The sequence below is a fragment of the Argopecten irradians genome, chromosome 1 (genome assembly GCF_041381155.1).
Source record: "Argopecten irradians isolate NY chromosome 1, Ai_NY, whole genome shotgun sequence".
Classification (NCBI taxonomy): domain Eukaryota; kingdom Metazoa; phylum Mollusca; class Bivalvia; order Pectinida; family Pectinidae; genus Argopecten; species Argopecten irradians.
This window is the reverse complement of record NC_091134.1, coordinates 28107163-28131364: the sequence shown is the minus strand read 5'-3', so window position 1 is coordinate 28131364 and position 24202 is coordinate 28107163. Positions and strand designations below refer to the sequence as shown.

General features: G+C 33.8%; 3 non-coding genes across 3 annotated transcripts; all 3 read right to left on the bottom strand.

Moving 5' to 3' along the window:
• Positions 1–12915: 12915 nt before the first annotated feature.
• Trnal-caa (transfer RNA leucine (anticodon CAA)) lies at positions 12916–13032 on the bottom strand. Its single transcript has 2 exons — positions 12996–13032; positions 12916–12961 (listed from the first exon to the last, which is right to left on the bottom strand). It is a non-coding gene; the product is annotated as a tRNA-Leu (tRNA).
• An 8200-nt stretch (positions 13033–21232) lies between these two features.
• Positions 21233–21348, bottom strand: Trnal-caa (transfer RNA leucine (anticodon CAA)). The gene is made up of 2 exons: positions 21311–21348; positions 21233–21278 (listed from the first exon to the last, which is right to left on the bottom strand). It is a non-coding gene; the product is annotated as a tRNA-Leu (tRNA).
• A 2119-nt stretch (positions 21349–23467) lies between these two features.
• Positions 23468–23583, bottom strand: Trnal-caa (transfer RNA leucine (anticodon CAA)). The gene is made up of 2 exons: positions 23546–23583; positions 23468–23513 (listed from the first exon to the last, which is right to left on the bottom strand). It is a non-coding gene; the product is annotated as a tRNA-Leu (tRNA).
• Between the last annotated feature and the right edge of the window lie 619 nt (positions 23584–24202).

Genomic DNA, 24202 nt, shown 5'->3' with positions numbered 1-24202 from the left:
TAAAGATACTTCCAACCTCTCCAAACCAAAAAATGGGCTTATTCTAATCCTTGTTATTGATGGGGTTATACTGAAACCTCTGCTCCAAACATTCAACAGTGGCACAATTAAACTATTTACTGCATATTCCAATCTCTCAACACTGCATTGGCCAATAAATCACTTTACTGCGTACATTTGTCAACCATCTTTGCTACAAAAGCAAAGTATGTGGCAATTGTTGTATACAGATTACTGCTGGCTAAGCATTGACCTCTCAGATTTAATTCTATGATAATTCTAATTGTGCATTTTATCTGATAACTGTGGGCAATAAATTCTATGACTGCATATTTCCATATTTTCTTTCAAATGTTTAGTTTACTGTAATAATGGATAATAAATTTAATTTCTTTATACTTTTTTTCCATCCATCTATGATGACAAATTAACTTTTTGTATATTATTATCTGTGATACGTTATAATGACTAACCAATTCTACTAACAGAAAAGTGTAGGCTTTGCTAAAGATACTTCTCATTCTCTAAAAAATAAAGTTTAATGTTACTCATATAAAATTTATTTACCATACTTGATAACATTTCTCATTAAAGATTTAATGATGTGCACATTGAATTCCTTTTTGCATAGTTCCACATGCATTAATGACATTAACCAATTTTACTGCAACTCAACCTCTAATAATAAAAAATTGAAATAAAATCAACTTATTAAATATTCCAACCTTTAGAAAAACAAAAATATGTGTCAATAAATGGGATTACTGCCCACGCCCACATCTGGACCAAAAAAATTGTGAGAATAAATACCTTGAGTCTGCATACTTCCAGACCGCTCGGCCATCCTGACTACTTAACCAATACCTTCTGCATGTATTATCAAATGTACTCCATAATTGTGTCACCTTCATATGACTTAGGATTATTCTTACTGCATTGTCCAACCTCTCTCAAAAGAAAAGTGTGGTTTAATAAATCTCTTATGTACTTCATCTCTAAAAAAGAAACTGATATTACTTTACTGCATACTTAACCTCTCTACTTAAAATATTGTGGTAATAAATATGACGCATAAGCCTCAAACGGTACAAATGTCTCTCAAAAGAAAAGTTGGTTAATAAATCTCTCTTATAGGAATACTTCCAACCTCTCATAAAAAGAAAAGAGGTTATTAGTGGCCAATAAATTTCCCTCCCTTACTGCCGATACTTCCAACCTCTCTGTTTACAAATTTTAACGAAAACGTGGTAAATTCTACAAGTAATCAAACCACTTTCTATAAAAATGTGTGATATTTATTTTATATTTAAATTCAACCTCTCTAAATGTAGGAAAGTCAATAAACCTTATGAAGAGTTTATTATTAACGAAAAAAAAAAGTATTGAACAAATATCATTGTCAGAAGTGGGATTCGAACCCACGCCCTCATACGTGGAAAGAAAAGTCGTGGCACAAGTAAAGGCTATGCACCTTACTTTTGCGCCTTGACTTCCCACCTCTCTACTTTCATCACGACAACGTACCAAAAATTTATTTACTGCATACTTCCAACCTCTTACAAAAGAAAAGTGTGGCCAATAAATCGTCTTCACTATGCTCTAACTTCCAACCTCTCTCAATCAATTAAAATGATGGCTGATATAAATACAATTTTGCATACTTCCAACCTAGTCTCAAAAAAAAAAAACGATGGCCAATAATAGTACTTCCAATCAAAAAAAAACTTGGCTAAATGCTTACAAATGTACCATATATTCTGAAAAAAAAATGTGGTACATATAAATGTATCAACATCTATGTGTAAAAATCTCGAGCAAAAAAGATCCTGTGTCAGATAAAAAATCTTGGCCATTCTAAATCTCATCCATTGTGTCTAAACTTAATCACAGTTTAGGTGGCCTAAAATCCTTCCATGTTTTTTCCATAAAAAGATAAAGTTGGCACAATTAATCTTTTAGTAGCATACTCAAGGAATGGTTGTACCTTTCTAAAAAACCGTCATAGTGCCCAAAAACAATCTATAAACACTAGATCCCCAACCGATACTCCGTCAAAAGACAAAGTGTGGCACTTTATTGTGAATCGATAGTTACCTATCAAGGACCAATTTGAAATTTCAAAAGAGGTAAATGCATGTGTCCAATAAATCTCTTAATTTGTACTTCCAACTATCTTGGTAAAGATTTCAAATGTGGCCAAAATGCCCGTATCCAGGTACTTCCAAACCTCTTATTCTAAAAGAAAATTGATAGGGGTTAATGAAATAATTTCCTACTCCAGAACATTCAACAGTCACGAAAAATTTACTAGCTAAACCTTTAGATATGCTCAACACTGCATTTTAACACTTTACTAATCTCGTGCATACTGTCAATTTTTACCATCTTTGCTACAAAAAGCACATAGGTATGTCAGGCATTGTTGTATACAGATTAACCTGCTGGCTAAGCATTGATGTTGGTAGATATAATTCTTATGCATAATTCCAATTGTGCTTTTATGTGAAACTGTGGGTCTTACATTTTCTATGATATACTTTTAATTTCTCTTACAAAATGTTTAGTTTACTGTAGGCCATAAATCTAAATTGCAATTTCTTTAACCTCTCCATCCAAAATATGATGGCAATAACTTTTTGTATATTATTATCTGTGATACGTTATAAAAGTGTGGCCAATAAATCTCTTAGGCATACTTCTCAACCTCTCTCAAAAGTTTAATGTTACTCCAATAAATTATTTACTGCATACTTCCAACATTTCCCATTAGCTGATTTATGCAATGATGTGCACATTGAATTGGAAACCTTTTTTTTTAGTAAACATCTGCTTAATGACATTAACCTATTTGCAACTCATTCTAAAATAAAATTTTGAAATAGAGTGGCCAATAAATATATACCTTTAGAAATGCAAAAATATAGTTCAGAAGTCTTCGAACCCACGAAAATACGTGGACCAGAAACTCGACTTATTCAGTGAGAAGGCTAATACCTTGAGTCTGGCGCCTTAGAAAAGTGCTGGCCAATGAATACTTAACTGCATACTTCGATGTATTATCAAAATGACTCCAAATTGTGTCACCAATGACTAATTATTCTTACTACATTGTCCAATCTCTCTCAAAAAGAAAAGTGTGGTTTTATTCTACTAATTAACCTGTACCATAATTGACTGATATTACAACAATTACTTATACCTTCTTCCAACTTAAAATAAGTAAACAGTGTGGATAATAAATCGGTACTGCATACTGTAAACCTGGCAGATAAAAGCCAAGTTCGTTATATAACTGATTATCTCTCTTATAGGAAACAAAAATATCTGATTTACTAGGTGCTTTGGATCATAAAAAGAAAAGAGGTGGTAAGTTAAATTACCCACTTTCCCTCCCTGTATACTTCCACCTTTTCTGTTTAAAAATTTTAACGTTTAACGTGGTTTGTACAATAAAAAATCTTACTTTACTAACCTAAAAAAAAAGTGTGGTCAATATATTTATTACTATTTACTTAGTAATAACCAAAAAGAGGAAGTGTGGCCAATAAATCTCTTAATGCATACTTCCAACCTCTATTGAAAGAAAATCATTTGTCAGAAGTGGGATTCTAACCCACGGCCACATACTGGGCCAGAACACGGCGACTCACCACACAGAGTGAGAAGGCGTATGCACCTTGAGTTTGCCCTTGAACTGAGCACAGGACCATCCGACTTGCTACTTTCCTTCACGACATCACGATAGCCAAATCTGTATTTATTTTATTGGCTATTAATTACCGTGAAGTTGAGTTACAAATGTACAGTGGACGTAAATCGTCCTTCATATGCTCTGGTAACTGTGTCCACAGTTCAGGATCAACTTATAAAAAATGATTCGGATATAAAGAACATATATTTAGAGTGCGCTCCGACAATATAGTGAGATAAATAACAAACTCGATTGCATAATAGTTAAATCAAAACAAAAATAACTATGCTTGACATGCTTGACAAATGTTCCATATATTTTTGAAAAAAATAGGGGTAGGGATAAATATATTGGGGGGGGGGGGGGTGGGGTGGGGGGGGTGGGGGGGGGGGGGCATAACGAGGTTATCACCATCTATGGGTATAAATCGGACGAGCATGTTTTAGCCTGGGTCAGATAATATCGTCATCCATGGTGTCTAAACGTTCAATCACAGTTTAGGGTTAATAAAACCCAGCCAATTGTTTTTGTTCCATAGCTAGTCTAGTTCCAGCAAGTATCTTGTTAAGCATGCCTAGTCAAGGAATTGTTGTGCCCATTTACAATAACCGTCCCTAGCCCGGGCAAATAAAAGAACGGCCAACTATAATAAACACTATGATCCCAATATCGAGAGACACCGGTCAAGAGACATGTTCACTTTATTGTGAAATCGATAGTTACGTATCAAGGACTATTTAGAAATTCAAAAGAGGTAGAATGCATGCTGACCAATGTGTACACCGAATTTGTGACATCAAACGATCGATGGTAACGATTTCAAAAGTTTTTAAAGAAGCCAAGTTAGCCAGGGTGCCAAAACATGGACCTTATTCTTATCCCTTGATTATTGGATAGGGGTTGAATTAGTAGAATAAATTTCCTGCTCCAGAACATTCATCAATGGCACGATTGATCTATTTACTAGCCTTATATACCTTTTAGATATGTCTCACACTGCATTTTTAAACACTTTACTAGCGTGCATGAATTGTCAATTTTTAACCATCTTTGCTATCGAAAGCACTTAGGTATAGTCAGGCATTGCGTTTGTACTCAGGATTAACCAGTGCGTGGCTAAGGCCTTGATGTGGGGAGATTTAAGTACTATATTCATTCTATAATAATTCAAAGATGTGCTTTAATTGATTAACGGGTGGTGCTTAACCAGGTTCCTCTATGATATGATGTATTTACATATTTGTTTAACATCTTTATGTTTTGTTTACTGTACGATATTGATAAGAAACTTCAAATGTCTTATTTTTTTTTCCATCCATCATATGAGGACAAATTAACTTTTTGTAAAGTATTAATCTGTTGATACGTTTAGACATGATGTAACTCCAGTTCTAACTACGATAAAGTTTATGTTACTCCATTATAACGAATATTTTTTTTTTTTTTTTTTTTTTTCTATTTTTGTTTTTTTTTTTGTATTTTTTTACCCACAAAAAAAAAAAACCAATACTTGATAACATTTTCCCATAAGCTGAATTTATGCATGAATTGCACATTGAATAGGAAGACCTTTTTTTAGTAAACATGCATTTATGACATACAACCTTTTTAACAACTCAGTCCGTATATAATCAATTTTGGAAATAGAGACTCAACTATTAAATATAGACCCTTTCGAAATGTAACAAAAATATAGGGTCTCAGAAGTGGGATTCGGAACCCACGCCCACAGACGTGGTCCAGAACACTCGAGCACAGTCAGTGAGAAGGCCTAAGATTCCTTGAGTCTGGCGCCCTTTAGAACCGCTCGGCCATCCTGACTAATTAACCATACCTTCGATGATATTATCAATCACGATGGTACACCCACTAACTTGGGTCCACCTTACATATGACTTTAGAATGTATTCTTACTCACCTTGGGCTAAAATTCTCAAAAGAAGAATAGCAATTAGTTTAATAAATTATCTGACTATTAATGTTACCATAATTGACAGATATTAACAACAATTACTATATACACTTCTCCATACTTAAAATAATTTAGAAAGTATAAACAGGTATGACTATACAGCCCATCAAAAAACGTACAATTTAATGGGTGGCCGATAACAGTCAGGTTCGTTATGATTATCTCTCTTATAGTAAACAACTATCGGATTTTATACGTGGCATTGGGATCATACAGCAGAAAGAAGTTATAAGGTAACATATACCCACATGTTCCCTCCCTGTATACCGCTAGTCCCAACCGTTTTTCTGGTTACCATATTTTAACGTTTAAACGGTGATTATCGACAAGTAAATACAATCCACTTTATATTTAAAAAGTTGATATTTTCATTTCTATTTAGTTTAAAACCAAATTAAGAGGGAAGTCTACCTTATGAGAGAGTTAATTATTAACGAAAACAAGAAGTATTTGAACAAATATCATTGTCAGAATAGGGATTCGAACCCACGACCAACATACGTGGCGCCTGAGAACACAATCGACCTCACATAGTGGAAAGGCTAGGCACCCTTTGAGTTTTACGCCCTTGGACTGCTCGGCCATCCTGACCTCTTGCGCATTTTCATCACGACAAGCTCGATACCAAATCTTATTTATTTTTAATGGCTTTTATTACCGTGAAAGTTTGATTACAAATTTACTGTGACTTAAATCGTCAGTCAGTATGCTCTGGTAACTTTCAAACGTTCAGGAATCAAATTATAATATGAACTGATATAAGTACAATATTTGTGCTCCTGACAATATAGTCGAGTAACGAAAAAAACTCGATGCAGAATAGTTAAATCAAAAACAAAAACTTGCTTGGAAATGTTAAGACCAAAATGTACCAAATCTTTTGAAATAAAGAGGAGTACAGAACGATGTATCAGACATCTAAGTGTAAAAATCGACGTGAGCCTTTTATCCTGGTCAGATAATATCACATCCCCCCCCTCCATTGTTGACTAAACTTAATCACAGTTTAGGGGTCTAAGAAGAACCTTCCCGGTTTTATTTCACATATCAATGCATTTTCCCACAATTTAACTTTATAGCAGCAGAGTCCAAGGAATGAGGTTTGTATCCCTTTACAATCAACCGTCAGAGGGCCCAAGACAGCACCACTATATATAAAATCTTATGATCCCAGATTCGATACACGGTCAATAGATAGGTTCACTTTATTGTGAATCGGATAGTTACAATATTCAAGGACTATTTTTGAGAAAATTCAAAAAGAGGTATAAATGGCATGCTTGTCCAATTGTATGACCGAATTTGTATCAAAACTCATATTGGTAACGATTTCACTGTGTTTAAAAAGAATACGCCGTATTCAGGTAACCAAAACATGGGAGCATAATTCTAATCCTTAGTTACTTGATAGAGGGGTTAAAATTGTGAATTAGTTTCCTGCTCCAGAACAGTCAACTATAAGCAACGATTGAACTAGTGACATACCAGGTAGTATAACCTTCTAGATATGTTACAACACGAGCAATTTTTAACACTTTACAAGCGTGCAGGTATGTCATTCTTTACCAGCTTTGGCCGACAAATCAACATAGGTATGGTCAGGCATTTGTATTGTATACAGATTAACCTGCGGGCTAAGCATTGATGAAGGTAAAATTTTATTTCGATAAGAATTCTCCAAATTTGTGCTTTTATGTGACTCACTTGTGGGCCTTATTACCATTTTCTATGCTACATGTATTTATATTTTTTTTACCACTCTTATGTTTTTAGTTTACTGTAAGAATAATGGATACAATAAATATTAAGTTCTTTTCTTTATTTTTTTCCATCAATCAGGATGATGACAAATTAACTTTTTGTATATTATTAATCTGTGATACGTTATAATGACTAACCAAATTCTACCTCAACAGAAAGGTAGGCTTTGCTAAAGATTATTTCTCATGATCCTAATCGATAAAGGATTTTAATGTTTCCTCCACAAAAAGATAACTTTTATTAACCAAATACATGATCACATTTTCCCATTAGCTGCTTCTATGCAATGATGTCAACCTTGAATTTTGGAGACCTTTTTTTTCTAGTAATCATGCCATTAATGACTATAAACAATTATTTGGCAAACTCATTCGTAATAATAAAATTTTGAAATAAGAGGAACTTCCAACTATTAAATATATACCTTTAGAAATGTAACAAACATATAGTGTCAGAATGTGGGCTTCGAACCCACGACCCCCCATACGTAGACCAGAAACATCCCACCCGACTCATTCCAATGAGAAGGCGATATACCTTGAGTCTGGTGCGGCCTTAGACCGCTCGGAGCCAACCTGACTACGTAACCATTACCTTCAGTGTATTATCACCGATGTACGCCACTTAGTGGTGTCCACCTTCATAGGGGACTTAAGGATTATTACTATACTACACTTGTCTAAATCTCTCAAAAGAAATATCTATCAGTTTAATCTACTATTATGTATCCCGGGGGCCCGCCCCCAGAAGTGACTGATATTAACAACAATGTAAGTATCACCTTCTTTCATACTTAAAAAATATTTTAGTATTACAGGTATGAACGATAACCTCAACGGTACAATCGTATAGGGTGGGCTAGATAGCCGCCACAGTTCCGTATGTATTAATTTCTCTTATAGGAAACAACTATCTGATATATACTAGGTGCATTGGATCAAACAGCAGAAAGAAGAGGTTTTTAGTTTAACATTACCACCACATTTCCCGTCACTGTACACGCTAGTTCTCACCGTGTTTTTATGTTTACATTAATTTTAACGTTTTAACGTGGTTATTCGTAAATAGTAATCAAACCAAATTACTATAAAAAGGTGAGATATTTCTATTAGTAGTATAACCAAAATTAAGAGGAAGTATACCTGTATGATAGATTTTATTATTATCGAAAACAAAATTAAGTGAACTAATATCAATCGGGGGGGGGGGCAACGTGAATTCGGTACCCACGCCCACATACTAGGACAACAACATTTTAACGTTTTAACGGGAGATTTCTATGCAAGTAACAAACACTTTTGTATAAAAATAGTCGGGCCATTCTGATTTAGTAATTCTTCCACCACGACAGCAAGAGACCAAGTCTACCTTATTAGATAATGGCTATTTATAACCGTGAATTAGATTATACAAAATGAATGAACAGAATATCAATTGTCTTCAAGTATCTCTGTAAGATTGTCAGGCTACAGGATGCACCTTGAGTTTTTTCGCTGATATAAAGTACAATGCTCGGGCCATCCTGACAAGATGGCTGACTTTCATCACGACATCACGATACCCAATCTTATTTATTTTAAAGGCTATTATTACAGTGAAGTTTGAAAAACTTCACAAATTTACCATATGGACTTAAATCGTCTCAGTATGCTCTGGTAACGTTGGTCAGGTTCAGGATGCAAGTGATAATATGGGATCTGATATAAGTATAACAATATTCGTCGCTCCGACAATATAGTGGGAGTAAATAAAAACTCGATGGCTAGATAATATATATCAAAACACAAAACTTGTCTTGAAATACTTGACAAATGTACGATATATTTTTGAAAGAAAATAGGTACATAACTATGTATCAACTCTCTCTATTGTCGTAAAAATCCGACGAGCATATAGCCTGGTCAGATAATATCTCATCCATTTGTGGGTCCTAAAAACAAATCACAGTATAGGATTACTAAAAACCTTCCCTGTTTTTTTTCCACATCGATCTATTTTTCACAATTTTAACTGTTAGTCGCATAGGCCAATGAATGGTTGTACCATTTACAATAACCGTCCTAGGCCCCAAAAACAGCCCGGCGATATTAACACTAGATCCAAATTTCGATACACCGTTCAATAGACAGATTCTACTTTATTGTGAATCGATAGTTAACTATGCAAGGACTATTTGAAATTACCAAAGAGATGTATATATGCAATGCTGTCCTCATGTGGTAACCGAAGTTGTGTCAAAACTTATCTTGGTAACGATTTCAAATGTGTTAAAGATGGGCCAGTATCCAGGTACCAAAAAACATGGAGGCTTATCTAATCCTGTGTTTTTAGATAGGGGTTAATTGTGAAATAATTTCCCTGCGCCAGCACAGTACAACTATGCACTATTAAACTATTTTACTAGCTATGATAACCTTTAGATATACTCAACACTGGCTTTTTAAACACTAGTAACTAGCCGTGCATGTTGTCCAATTTTTACCATCGTTGCTACGAAAGGGCACATAGGTTATGATCTGGCAATGGTTGTCGACAGAATTCCTGCTGGCTAAGCAATCAATGTTGGTAGAATTTAATTCTTCTGAAAACTCTAATTGTTCGATCAATGTGAGAACTGAGGGCTTACCATGTTCTATGATAAAAGTAATTTACATTTTTTTACATAATTATGATTAGTGTTTCCTGTAGATAACTGGAGAAATAAATTCAATTTCTTTATTATTTTCCATCCATCATATGGATGACAATTTAACTATTTTTGGTAAATTTTTAATCTGGTGATACGTTATATTATGACTATCACTTCATACTAACAGAAAGGTACTTTGCTACCGATGTTCTCATTCCAAATCGAGATAAAAGTTTAATGTGACTCCATATAGATAACTTATTCTACCAATACTTGATAACCGATTTCCCAGTAGCTGAATTATGCCCTTGAAGTGCACCATTCGAGAATTTGGACACCATTGTTTAGTTAAGCATGCATTAATGACATGAATCATATTTGCAACTCATTCCGTATTAGAAATTTATGAAATAGAGAATCAAACAATTCAATAGATACGGTTAGAAAAGAGTCACAAAAATAAAGTGTCAGAAGTGGGATTCGAACCACCGCCCACATACTGGGACCAGAACACGCTCACTCATCTCAGAAAGAAAGGCTGAATACCTTGAAGTCTGGCTGCCTAGAACCGCTCGCACATCCCTGAAAACTTAACCATGCCTTCGAATGTATCATCGATTACTGAGACTATCCTCAATTTGAGTCTCCTTCATATGGACCTTAGGAGTATTCTTAACTACATTGTCCTAAATTTCTCAAAAGAAAAATAGCTTATTAGTTTTACTCAAATTATCGTCAATTAATGTAACCAAAATTTGACAGATATTACAACATTAACTTGAGACCTTCTCCATTACTTAAAATAGTTAGTAGTGGCAGAGGTATGGCGAATAAGGCCTCAAAGCGTTAACAATGTGAGGGTGGCAGATATCAGTCCAGGTTCGTTATGATTATCTCTCTTATAGGAAACAACTATCTGATTTTACTAGGGTGCCTTTGGATCATAAAGCAGAAAGACGAGGTTATTAGGTATAACATTACCCCACATTTCCCTCCTGTATAACCAGTAGTTCTCACCGTTTTCTGTTTGTTACAATATTTTAACGTTAACGGATTTCTGACAAGTAATAAAATCACTTTCTTTAAAAATGTGATATTTTATTTATCTATTTTGTTATAACCAAATTAAGAGGAAGTCTAACTTATGAGAGAGTTTTATTATTATACGAAAACAAAAGTAATTGAACAAATATCATTTGTCAGAAGTGGGGATCCGAACCCACGATCCACATACGTGGACCAGAACACTCGACTCACAGAGTGAGAAGGCTATGCACCTTGAGTTTAACGCCTTGGGACCGCCTCGGCCATCCTGACTTGCCTACTTTCATCACGACATCACGATACCAAATCTTAATTTATTTTAATGGGACTATTATTACCGTGAAGGTTTTGATTACAAATTTTACTTTGGGACTTAAATCGTCCTTGCAGTATGCTCTGGTAACTGTGTCACGTTCAGGATCAATTAAATATGATCTGATATAAGTACAATATTTGTTGCTCCGACAATATAGTTAGTAAATAAAAAACTCGATGCATAATAGTTAAATCAAAACAAAAACTTGCTTGAAATGCTTGACAAATGTACCATATATTTTGAAAAAAAATTAGGGACATAACTATGTATCCAACATCTATGGGTAAAAAAACAACGAGCATTTATCCTTGGTCAGATATATATCTCAATCCATTGATGTCTAAACTTAATCACAGTTTTAAGGGTTACTAGAAAACCTTCCATGTTTTTTTCCATATCTATCATTTTTTCACAATTATAACTTTTAGTAGCATAGTCAAGGAATGGTTGTACCTTTTACAATAACCGTCATAGCCCCAAAAAACAGCCAGCATATATAAACACTAGATCCCAATTTCGATACACCGTCAATAGACATGTTCACTTGATTGTGAATCGATTGTTTACCTATCAAGGAACTATTTCAGAAATTCAAAAGAGGTATAATGCATGTTGTCCAATGAGTCGTATACCGAATTTGTTATCAAACTATCTTGGTAAACGATTTCAAATGTTTTAAAAGATACCCGTATCCAGGGCACCAAAACATGGAGCTTATTCTAAAGTCTTGTATTACTGATAGGGGAGTTAATTGTGAAATATTTTCCTGCTCCAGAACATTCAACAATGCAACGATTAAACTGGATTTACTAGCCTAGTAATACCTTTAGATTTGCTCAACACTGCATTTTAAACACTTTACTAGCGTGCATGTTGTCAATTATTTACCATCTTTGCTACAAAAGCACATAGGTATGTCAGGCATTGTTAGTATACAGATTACCTGCTGGCTAAGCATTGATGTTGGTAATATTTAATTCTATAATAATTCAAATTGTGCTTTTTAATGTGATAACTGTGGGCTTACAGTTTCTATGGATACACAGTATTTATATTTTTTTTACATACTTTCATGTTTTGTTTACTGTAGATAATGGATAATAAATTCAATTTCTTTATTTTTTTCCATCCATCATATGGATGACACAAATTAACTTTTTTGTGATATTAGTTATCTGTGATACGTTTATAATGAACTAATACCATTCTACTAACAGAAAGATACGCTCTTTGCTAAAGATGTTTCTCATTCCCTAATCGATAAAGTTTAATGTTACTCCATATATAACTTATTTACCAATACTTGATACATTTCCCATTTAGCTGATTTATGCATGATGTGTTTGCAAGCAGCGATTGAATTGGAAACCTTTTTTTAGAGTAAACATGCATTAATGACATTAACATATTTTGCAACTCATTCGTAATAATAAAATTTTTGAAATAGAGAGAGAATCAACTATTAAAATATATACCTTTAGAAAATGTAACAAAAATTATAGTGTCAGAAGTGGGATTCGAACCCACGCCCACATACGTGGACCAGAACACTCGAACTCATTCAGATGAGAAGGCTATATACCTTGAGTCTGGCGCCTTAGACCGCTCGCCATCCTGACTACTTATCCATGACCTTCGATGTATTAATCACGATGTACTCCACTAATGGTGTCACCTTCATATGACTTAGGATTATTCTTACTACATTGTCTATATCTCTCAAAAGAAAAATAGCTATTCAGTTTATCTACTATTATGTACTCAAATAATTGACTGATAAACAACAAATCTACTATATCACCTTCTACCATACCTAAAAGTATTTTCGTATACAGAGTATGAACGGTATGCACTCAAACGGTAACAATGAATGGTGGTCAGATAACAGCCAGCTTCGTAGATGATTATCTCTCTTATAGGAAACAACTATCTGATTTACTAGTGCTTTGGATCATAAAGCAGAAAGAGAGGTTATTAGTTTAACATTACCCACATTTCCCTCCCTGTATACCGGCTAAGTTCACCGTTTTTTTTTTGTTTACAATATTTTAACGTTTAACGTGGTTTCTACAAGTAATCAAACCACATTTCTATAAAAAAGTGTGATATTTCTATTTGAGTAATAACCAAAATTAAGAGAAAGTCTACCTTATGAATGAGAGTTTTATTATTAACGAAAACAAAATTATTGAACAAATATCATTGCCTCAGAACGTTCGGGATTGGACAACATATTTTAACGAACCCTACAAGCCCACAATACTGATTTAGTCAATAACCAAATGAGGAAAATCTACAGAAGAGTTTATTATTAACGAACACTCGACTCATTGGTCAGAGTGAGAAGGCTATGCACCTTGAGTTTTAACGCCTTGAGACCTGCTCGGCCATCCTGACTTGGCTACTTTCATCACGACATCACGATACCAAATCTTATTTATTTTAATGGCTATTATTACCGTGAAGTTGATTACAAAATTTTACTGTGGACTTAACTCGTCTTCAGGTATGCTGCTGGTAACTGGTGTCACGTTTTCAGGATCAATTATAATATGATCTGAGATAAAGTACAATATTAGTGGCTCCGCCAATATTGTGAGTAATTATAAAAAACTCGAAGCATAAGAGTTAAATCAAAAACCAAAACATGGCTGTGAAATGACTTGAACAAATGTACCATATATTTTTGAAAAAAATAGGTTTTTAAAAAACATTAACTATGTATCACAAGCAACAATTTGTAAAAATCGACGAGCATTTATCCTGGTCAGATAATATCTCATTCCAGTGGGGCTGGTCTAAACTTAATCACAGATTTTAGTTAATAAGAAACATTCCTGAATGTTTTTTCCATATTCTATCTTTTTTCATCAATTAACTTTATTAGTAAGCAATAGTCCAAGGAATGGTTTTTCAACTTTTACAATAACCTCCATAGGCCCAAAGCGGCCAAACTATATAACCACTAGATCCCAGTTTCGGAACACCTGTCACTAGCCATGTTCAACTTTAGTGGTATGAATCGAATAGTTACCTTAACATAGGACTATTTGAAAATCAAAAGAGGGTATAAATGCCATGCTGTACCCATTGGTGTCACCCGATTCTTGGTGTCCCAACTATATCGTAGTAACGATTGTCAAATGGTTTTTAAGCTGCCAGTAAACAGGTACCCACAACCATTGGAGCTAATTCTAATCCTTGTTTATCACTGATAAAGGGTTAATTGTGAAATAAATTTCCTTCTCAAGAACATTCAAACAATGAACGCTTAAATTAGTTACTAGCTAGTATACCTTTAGATATATGCACAACTACGCCACTTTAACTACTTTACTCAGCGTGCATGTTGTCAATGTTATACCTATCTTTGCTACGAAAGCACAGAGGAGGGGTCCGGCAATTGTTGTATGCCGCAGTACTTGCTGGCTAAAGCATCAAAGGTTGGTAGATTTGAATTCTTTATGATAAATCCAAATTGTGCGGTTTTTTATGTGATCTACCTGAGGGGCTAACCATGTTCTTATGCAAAAATTAATTTACATTTTTTAACATACTTTACTGTAATATGTTTACTGGAGATAATGGATAATAAATTTAATTTCTTTTTTGTATTTTTCCATCCATCATTATGATAGACAAATGAACATTTTGTATATTGTTTTCTCTGTGATACGTTATAATACTCTCCCAATTCTACTACTAGAAAGGTAGGCTTTGCTAAAGATGTTCTCATTCCTTATCGATAAAGTTTAATGTTAACTCCCATATATAACTGATTTCCCAATACATGATAACATTTCCCATTAGCAGATTTTATGCATGATGTGGCACATTGAATAGGAAAAACCGTTTTTTAGTAAATATGTGCATTAATGACAAGTAACATAATTGCCAACTCCTTCGTAATAAATCAAATCGTTGAAATAGAAGCATCAACTAATTAAATATCTACATTTGGAACTGTAACAAAAAATATAGTGTCAGAAGTGGGATCAGAGCAACCCACGCCCCCACACATACGTGGACCAGAACACATCGACTCATTCAGAGAGATAGGCTCTATACCATGAGTCGTGGCGCCTTAGACCTCTCGGCCAATCCGTGTCGAACTTTCCGATCACCTGTCGTATGTATTATCACGATGTACTCCACTAATTGGTGGCCCCTTACCATAGGAATTAAGAATTATCCTTTACTACATTGTCTAAAGCTCCTCAAAAGCAAATAGCTATAGTTTAATAAATTATCTACAATTAATGTATCCAAAGTTAACTGGATATTTACAACAAATACTTAGAACCGTCACCCATACTTAAAATTTTTAGTATTGCAGGTATGACGGGAAGCCTCAAACGTACAATGTATGGGTGTGCAGATAACATCCAGGTTCGTTTATGATTATCTCTCTTATAGGAAACAACTATCTGTTTAACTACTAGGTTGTTTTGGATCATAAACCAGAAAGAGAGGTTATTAGGTTACATTACCGACATTTCCCCTCACAGAATAACCGCTAAAGAAAGTCATCAACCGTTTTTTTTTGACTAATATTTTAAACGTTGATACGTGATTTCATCCAACTAGTACTCAAACCAACTTTCTTTAAAAATGAGATATTTAGGTCTAGTTTTATTTATAACCAAATTAAGAGGAAGTCTTACCCTTACTAAGAGTATTATTATGAAACGAAAACAAAAGTAATTGACACAAATATCAGTCGTCCAGAATATGGGAGATTCGAACCCACCGACCAACAACACCTTGGACCCAGAACAAATTGACTACACGACTCTCAGAGTGGAGAAGTCCTATCAAACTTGAGGTTTGACGCCTTGAACTGCTCTGGCCATCCTGACTTAAGCTACTTTCACACGACATCTCGGATGACCAAATCTTATTTATTTTAATTGGCTATTATTACCTGTGAAGTTTTGAATACAGAATTTACTGTGGACTTAAATCGGCCTGTCCAGTATAGCTCTGGTAACATTGTCACGTTCAGTGATCAATTAGAATGATGAATCTGCTATTAGTACAATGAATATTGTGGCTGCCGACAATAGAGATTGAAAGTTAAATAAAAAAAACACGAGTGCATGTAATAGTTAAATCAAAACACAAAACTTTGCTTGGAATACTTAAAGACAAATATACCATATAATTTAGGATAATAAAAAGAGAGTACATGAAATATGTTCTCAACATTCATGTGTAAAAATCGGAATCGACGAGCATTTAACCATGTCAGATAATATCTCATCCATTGTGGTCCTAAACGCGCAAAATCACATTTTATAGGGGTTACTAGGAACCTGCCGCATTTATTTTCCATATCTAGCTCATTTTCCACAATCTAACTTTTAGTAGCAAAGTCAAGGCATTGATGTCCCTGTATACAAATACCCGTCATAAGGCACCAAAACAGCCAGCTAATATACACACTAGATCCTCAATGTCGCTACCACCGGCAAATAGACATGTCCACTTTATTGTTAATTCGATAGTTTACCTAGCAAGGACAATTTGAAAGTTCACAAGAGGTATCATGCATGCTGGCCATTTGTAGTACCACCGATTTTTTTATCAAACTATATCGTGAGTAACGATTTCAAATGTTTTAAAGGATGCCCGTTAACCAGGTACCAAAAAACATGGAGCTTATTCTAATCCTTGTTATTGATAGGGGTTAATTGTGGCCAATAAATTTACTTTGCTCCAAACATTCAACAGTGCATGTGTATTTACTAGCTAAAATCTGCATTTTAACAACTAGCGTATGTCAATTTTTACCATCTTTCTACAAAAGAACATGTAAGGCCAATAAATCTGCTAGGAAAAAAAGAAAAGTGTGGCCAATAAATCTATTACTGCATACAAGGTTTAATTTTTAAAAAAAAGTGTGGCCAAATCTGCAATTTATAACTGTTTACTATAAAATTTTCCAACCTCTCTTTTAAAAGTGTGGCCAATAAATGTAATTACTGCAATTACTTTAAACCTCTCTATTTGTGAATAAATTTCTTATATGCATACTTCCAATTCTCTAAAAAGAAAATTATTGTGTTTAATTATTTACTGTTTAACCATTCTCTTGCAAAAGATTGTGTGGGCATTACGAGCAATTTAATTTTTTATTTATTTGTTTTGTTTTCCAACCTCTCTCAAACCCAATAAAATTCTTACTTTACTTCCAACCTTCTAAAAAATAAAAGTTTTAATGTGGGCATCAATCAAACTTTTGATATTAAAATTAGGTCTTCTTATGTGGCCAATAAATCTCTTGTACTGATTTTCCTAATAAACATCTTGTTGTGGCAATAAATTAAACTCTTACCAATACTTTTTTTATTCAATAACGAAAAGTGTGGTGTCTACTGCATATTAACAATTTTTCCAAATCTCTCTTTTTTTAAAAAATTGGCCAATGAATCTCTTAATGCATACTTCAACCTTTTTAAAATTAGGCAAAACATGCAAATTTGTAAAAAAAGCATTTATGCATATTTCCAACCTTCAATTAAAAAAGAAAAGTTTAATTTATAAATACTAATTACTTAATTGTTCACTTTATAAAATTCCAATGTTTATAAAATTCCAACCTCTTCATGAATTTGTGGCCAAAAAAATTATATAATCCAACCTCTCTAATTGTGGCCTTAAATTTCTTATCAAACTATCTTGGAAACGATTTGGCAAATAAAGATTACTGCCCGTATCTCTAAAGAAAAACAAATCTCTTACTGGTACTAAAACATGGAGCTTATTCTAATCCTTGTTATTGATAGGGGTTAATTGTGAAATAATTTCCTGCTCCAGAACATTCAACAGTGCACGATTAAACTATTTACTAGCTAGTATACCTTTAGATATGCTCAACACTGCATTTTAACACTTTACTAGCGTGCATGTTGTCAATTTTTACCATCTTTGCTACAAAAGCACATAGGTATGTCAGGCATTGTTGTATACAGATTACCTGCTGGCTAAGCATTGATGTTGGTAGATTTAATTCTATGATAATTCAAATTGTGCTTTTATGTGATAACTGTGGGCTTACCATTTTCTATGATATATGTATTTATATTTTTTTTACATACTTATGTTTTGTTTACTGTAGATAATGGATAATAAAAAATTAATTTCTTTATTTTTTCCATCCATCATGATGACAATTAACTTTTTGTATATTATTATCTGTGATACGTTATAATGACTAACCAATTCTACTAACAGAAAGGTAGGCTTTGCTAAAGATGTTCTCATTCCTAATCGATAAAGTTTAATGTTACTCCATATATAAACTTATTTACCATACTTGAATAACTTTTCTCCATTAGCTGATTTAATGCATGATGTGCCACATATGGAATTGGAACTTTTTTTCTATATGACAAGGCATCATGCATTAATTACATAAACATCATTTGGCAACTCATTCGAGTAAATAATAAAATTTTGAAATAGAGAGATCAACTATAAATATATAGCCTTTAGAAATGTATCAAAAATATAGTGTCAGTAAGTGGGATTCGAACCCACTGCCCACATACGTGGACCAGAACACATCGACTCATTCAGGTGAGAAGTCTATATACCTTGAGTCTGGGCGCCTTAGACCCGCTCGGCCATCCTGACTACTAAGCCATGACCTTCGATGTAATATCATGATGTACACCCACTTATTGTGTCTACCTTTCAGTATGACTTAGGATTCATACTTATCTACATTGTCCTAAATTTTCTCAAAGATAATAGCTATCGAGTTTTATATACTATTTACGTACCATAATTGACTGATATTACAACAATTACTTAAACCTTCTTCATACTTAAAATATTTAGTATTAAAGGTATGACGAGAACCTCAAACGGTACAATGTATGGGTGGCAGATAACCGCCAAGTTCGTTTTATGATTATCTCTCTTATAGGAAACAACTATCTGATTTACTAGGTGCTTTGGATCATAAAGCAGAAAAGAGAGGTTATTAGTTTAACATAACCGCCACATTTCCCTCCCTGTATACACGCTAGTCCACCGGTTTTCTGTTTACAATATTTTAACGTTTAACGTGGTTTCATACAAGTGGGAATTGCTAAAATCACTTTCTACCTATAAAAGTTTTAATGTGATATTTTATTTCTTATGGGATTAGTAATAACCAAATTAAGAGGAAGTCTACCTTATGATAGAGAGTTTATTATTAACGAAAACAAAATTATTGAACAAATATCATTGTCAGAAGTGGGATTCGAACCCACGGCCACATACGTGGACCAGAACACCTCGACTCACAGAGTGAGAAGGCTATGCACCTTGAGTTTTCCGCCTTGACACTGCGCTCGGCCATCCTGACTTGCTACTTTCATCACGACATCACGATACCTCGCAAATCTTATTTATTTTAATGGCTATTATTACCGTGAAGTTTGATTACAAAGCTTTACTGTGGACTTAAATCGTCTTCAGTATGCTCTGGTAACTGTGTCACGTTCAGGATCAATTATAATATGATCTGATATAAGTACAATATTTGTGCTCCGACATATAGTGAGTAAATCAAAAAACATGCATAATAGTTAAATCAAAACAAAAACTTGCTTTGAAATGCGACAAATGTACCATATATTTTGAAAATTTTGAAATTAGGTACATAACTTGTATCAACATCTATGTGTAAAAATCGACGAGCATTTATCCTGGTCAGATAATATCCTCATTTGTGTCTAAACTTAATCACAGTTTAGGGTTACTAAAAACCTTCCATGTTTTTTCCATATCTATCTTTTTTCACAATTAACTTTTAGTAGCATAGTCAAGGAATGGTTGTACCTTTTACAATAACCGTCATAGGCCAAAAAACAGCCAGCTATATAAACACTTAGATCCCAATTCGATACACCGTCAATAGACATGTTCACTTTATTGTGAATCGATAGTTACCTATCAAGGACTATTCGAAATTCTGAAGAGGTATAATGCATGGTGTCCAATGGTGTAACCGAATTTTTATCAAAACTATCTTGGTAAACGATTTCAAATGTTTTAAAGATGCCCGTATCCAGGTACCAAAACATGGAGCTTATTCTAATCCTTGTCATTGATAGGGGTTAATTGTGAAATAATTTCCTGCTCCAGAACATTCAACAGTGCACGATTAAACTATTTACTAGCTAGTATACCTTTAGATATGCTCAACACTGCATTTTAACACTTTACTAGCGTGCATGTTGTCAATTTTTACCATCTTTGCTACAAAAGCACATAGGTATGTCAGGCATTGTTGTATACAGATTACCTGCTGGCTAAGCATTGATGTTGGTAGATTTAATTCTATAATAATTCAAATTGTGCTTTTATGTGATAACTGTGGGCTTACCATTTTCTATGATATATGTATTTATATTTTTTTTACATACTTATGTTTTGTTTACTGTAGATAATGGATAATAAATTTAATTTCTTTATTTTTTCCATCCATCATATGATGACAAATTAACTTTTTGTATATTATTATCTGTGATACGTTATAATGACTAACCAATTCTACTACAGAAAGGTAGGCTTTGCTAAAGATGTTCTCATTCCTAATCGATAAAGTTTAATGTTACTCCATATATAACTTATTTACCAATACTTGATAACATTTCCCATTAGCTGATTTATGCATGATGTGCACATTGAATTGGAAACCTTTTTTTTAGTAAACATGCATTAATGACATAAACATATTTGCAACTCATTCGTAATAATAAAATTTTGAAATAGAGAATCAACTATTAAATATATACCTTTAGAAATGTAACAAAAATATAGTGTCAGAAGTGGGATTCGAACCCACGCCCACATACGTGGACCAGAACACTCGACTCATTCAGTGAGAAGGCTATATACCTTGAGTCTGGCGCCTTAGACCGCTCGGCCATCCTGACTACTTAACCATACCTTCGATGTATTATCACGATGTACTCCACTTATTGTGTCACCTTCATATGACTTAGGATTATTCTTACTACATTGTCTAAATCTCTCAAAAGAAAATAGCTATCAGTTTATCTACTATTATGTACCATAATTGACTGATATTACAACAATTACTTATACCTTCTTCATACTTAAAATATTTAGTATTACAGTATGACGATAAGCCTCAAACGGTATAATGTATGGGTGGCAGATAACCGCCAGTTCGTTATGATTATCTCTCTTATAGGAAACAACTATCTGATTTACTAGGTGCTTTGGATCATAAAGCAGAAAGAGAGGTTATTAGTTAACATTACCCACATTTCCCTCCCTGTATACCGCTAGTTCACCGTTTTCTGTTTACAATATTTTAACGTTTAACGTGGTTTCTACAAGTAATCAAACCACTTTGTATAAAAATGTGATATTTCTATTTAGTAATAACCAAATTAAGAGGAAGTCTACCTTATGAGAGAGTTTATTATTAACGAAAACAAAATTATTGAACAAATATCATTGTCAGAAGTGGGATTCGAACCCACGGCCACATACGTGGGCCAGAACACTCGACTCACAGAGTGAGAAGGCTATGCACCTTGAGTTTTCGCCTTGAACTGCTCGGCCATCCTGACTTGCTACTTTCATCACGACATCACGATACCAAATCTTATTTATTTTAATGGCTATTATTACCGTGAAGTTTGATTACAAATTTACTGTGGACTTAAATCGTCTTCAGTATGCTCTGGTAACTGTGTCACGTTCAGGATCAATTATAATATGATCTGATATAAGTACAATATTTGTGCTCCGACCATATAGTGAGTAAATAAAAAACTCGATGCATAATAGTTAAATCAAAACAAAAACTTGCTTGAAATACTTGACAAATGTACCATATATTTTGAAAAAAATAGGTACATAGCTATGTATCAACATCTATGTGTAAAAATCGACGAGCATTTATCCTGGTCAGATAATATCTCATCCATTGTGTCTAAACTTAATCACAGTTTAGGGTTACTAAAAACCTTCCATGTTTTTTCCATATCTATCTTTTTTCACAATTAACTTTTAGTAGCATAGTCAAGGAATGGTTGTACCTTTTACAATAACCGTCATAGGCCCAAAACAGCCAGCTATATAAACACTAGATCCCAATTCGATACACCGTCAATAGACATGTTCACTTTATTGTGAATCGATAGTTACCTATCAAGGACTATTTGAAATTCAAAAGAGGTATAATGCATGCTGTCCAATGGTGTAACCGAATTTTTATCAAACTATCTTGGTAACGATTTCAAATGTTTTAAAGATGCCCGTATCCAGGTACCAAAACATGGAGCTTATTCTAATCCTTGTCATTGATAGGGGTTAATTGTGAAATAATTTCCTGCTCCAGAACATTCAACAGTGCACGATTAAACTATTTACTAGCTAGTATACCTTTAGATATGCTCAACACTGCATTTTAACACTTTACTAGCGTGCATGTTGTCAATTTTTACCATCTTTGCTACAAAAGCACATAGGTATGTCAGGCATTGTTGTATACAGATTACCTGCTGGCTAAGCATTGATGTTGGTAGATTTAATTCTATAATAATTCAAATTGTGCTTTTATGTGATAACTGTGGGCTTACCATTTTCTATGATATATGTATTTATATTTTTTTACATACTTATGTTTTGTTTACTGTAGATAATGGATAATAAATTTAATTTCTTTATTTTTTCCATCCATCATATGATGACAAATTAACTTTTTGTATATATTATTATCTGTGATACGTTATAATGACTAACCAATTCTACTAACAGAAAGGTAGGCTTTGCTAAAGATGTTCTCATTCCTAATCGATAAAGTTTAATGTTACTCCATATATAACTTATTTACCAATACTTGATAACATTTTCCCATTAGCTGATTTATGCATGATGTGCACATTGAATTGGAAACCTTTTTTTAGTAAACATGCATTAATGACATAAACATATTTGCAACTCATTCGTAATAATAAAATTTTGAAATAGAGAATCAACTATTAAATATATACCTTTAGAAATGTAACAAAAATATAGTGTCAGAAGTGGGATTCGAACCCACGCCCACATACGTGGACCAGAACACTCGACTCATTCAGTGAGAAGGCTATATACCTTGAGTCTGGCGCCTTAGACCGCTCGGCCATCCTGACTACTTAACCATACCTTCGATGTATTATCACGATGTACTCCACTTATTGTGTCACCTTCATATGACTTAGGATTATTCTTACTACATTGTCTAAATCTCTCAAAAGAAAATAGCTATCAGTTTATTATCTACTATTATGTACCATAATTGACTGATATTACAACAATTACTTATACCTTCTTCATACTTAAAATATTTAGTATTACAGGTATGACGATAAGCCTCAAACGGTACAATGTATGGGTGGCAGATAACCGCCAAGTTCGTTATGATTATCTCTCTTATAGGAAACAACTATCTGATTTACTAGGTGCTTTGGATCATAAAGCAGAAAGAGAGGTTATTAGTTAACATTACCCACATTTCCCTCCCTGTATACCGCTAGTTCACCGTTTTCTGTTTACAATATTTTAACGTTTAACGTGGTTTCTACAAGTAATCAAACCACTTTCTATAAAAAGGTGATATTTCTATTTAGTAATAACCAAATTAAGAGGAAGTCTACCTTATGAGAGAGTTTATTATTAACGAAAACAAAATTATTGAACAAATATCATTGTCAGAAGTGGGATTCGAACCCACGCCCACACACGTGGACCAGAACACTCGACTCACAGAGT